A 1,666-nucleotide genomic window follows, 5' to 3' on the forward strand; every position below is an offset into this window, starting at 1 on the left:
TGCTTATGGGAGATTTTTTTTGTAATCTCTTTGAGATCTCTTTCCTAGATGATCTCTCCCACTTCCATCCCTTCTCTCCTAGCTCTCTTCTTGTTTTTATAGCTTTTGATAACGTAGAAACAAGAATATAGCCGTTAGAGACAAAAATAGAGCCGTTGGAACCAGTCTGCACCTCCTGACAATATGACCGTTGGGATCGGAGTCGACTCGCGCGATCAGGAGTCGGCTCGCCTGTTGCAGGAGTCGGCTCGTGTTTAACCGGAGACGACTCGCCCACTGTTTCAAATTTGAATTAATGTGCTTGCCTCGACTGGGAGTCGACTCGTCTTAACCTGGAGTCGACTCGCCAACTTCTGGAGCTGACTTGGCAATTTCGGAGTCGGCTCATCCATTGAAGTCCGTGGATCCAATTTTGAATTTTGTCCTCTCGAGTCGACTCGACTGTCCTGGGAGTCGACTCGAATCTCAGAGCCCGAACTCCCGATCCTCTGTCTTTTGGCTCGTCCAGTCTTGGAGTCGACTCGAACTTCCTTGGAGTCGACTCGGCTCTCAGTTTGCGAAACACAGCCTTCTGCCATCTTGGTGTAGCGCTGCCTTGGAGTTGACTCGAGCTGTCTGGGAGTCGACTCGAATCTCAGAGGCAGTAACTTGGTTTTCTGTCTGTTGATGGTCGCGGAGTCTCGGAGTCGACTCGTGCAATGCGGGAGTCGACTCGAATCTCAGAGTCCCAAAAATGCTCTCTGACTTTTTCCTTATGTTCCGCTGAGAGTCGACTCTTGCTTTCTTTGGAGTCGACCTACCAACCATCGGAGTCGACTCGCGTTCCACTGGAGTCGACTCGAAGACTGTTCTTTTGAATTTTTCTTTTGATTTTACTCCTCCAATTTGAATCCTTTGAACTTTAAACTTGGGCCAATAAATTGTAGCTTTCTTCCAACTTGAGAGCTTTGGAGGCCTTCTTGTGTTCTCCCAACTTGCTATGTTCCTTGCAAAATAAATATCTTTCTCCTTGCAACATAAACATTAGTATCTATACTTCAAGGTTTTGTGATCATCAAAATCAATCTATGAATCAATCTTTGGGTCATCAATCTCCCCCTTTTTGATGATGACAAAACTTGGAGTATATGCAATATAAAAGATATTGTTTTCTAGAAGTAATACATAGCTAAGTTGCATGAAGTAGAAAACATATATATTTAAAAAACATACTTCATGATAATGCTTTAGATTTAATCAGCTTAACACAATCAACATATTTCAATTTAAGCTGATTTGTATTCAATTCAAAGCATAAAGGCATTATGAGCATATTTCTCCCCCTTTTTGACAACATCAAAAAGATAGTGAAACATTAAGCACAAAGATCAGAATGCTCATATATTTCTTTTCCTTATTGTACTCTGATTTGCAAGTCAAATTATTGCAAGGATATGAATCATATAACTCAAGGCAATAATATTAGAATCAGATTAATGAGCATAGATCAGAGCCAATTAAGATAATTTCAGAGCAGAACACATCGAATGTGATACCACAGATAGTTTTCTGAGCAAGTGTAGGTGGAATCTTTCTTAAGTTAATTCAAGAAGTACCACACGAATGGAAATCTAACCTCTCTTCAATAATAAGTATGAAAGCTTGTTCATTTAGGACCTTTTGCCCA

Source organism: Phoenix dactylifera, unplaced genomic scaffold (genome assembly GCF_009389715.1).
Source record: "Phoenix dactylifera cultivar Barhee BC4 unplaced genomic scaffold, palm_55x_up_171113_PBpolish2nd_filt_p 001211F, whole genome shotgun sequence".
Lineage (NCBI taxonomy): Eukaryota > Viridiplantae > Streptophyta > Magnoliopsida > Arecales > Arecaceae > Phoenix > Phoenix dactylifera.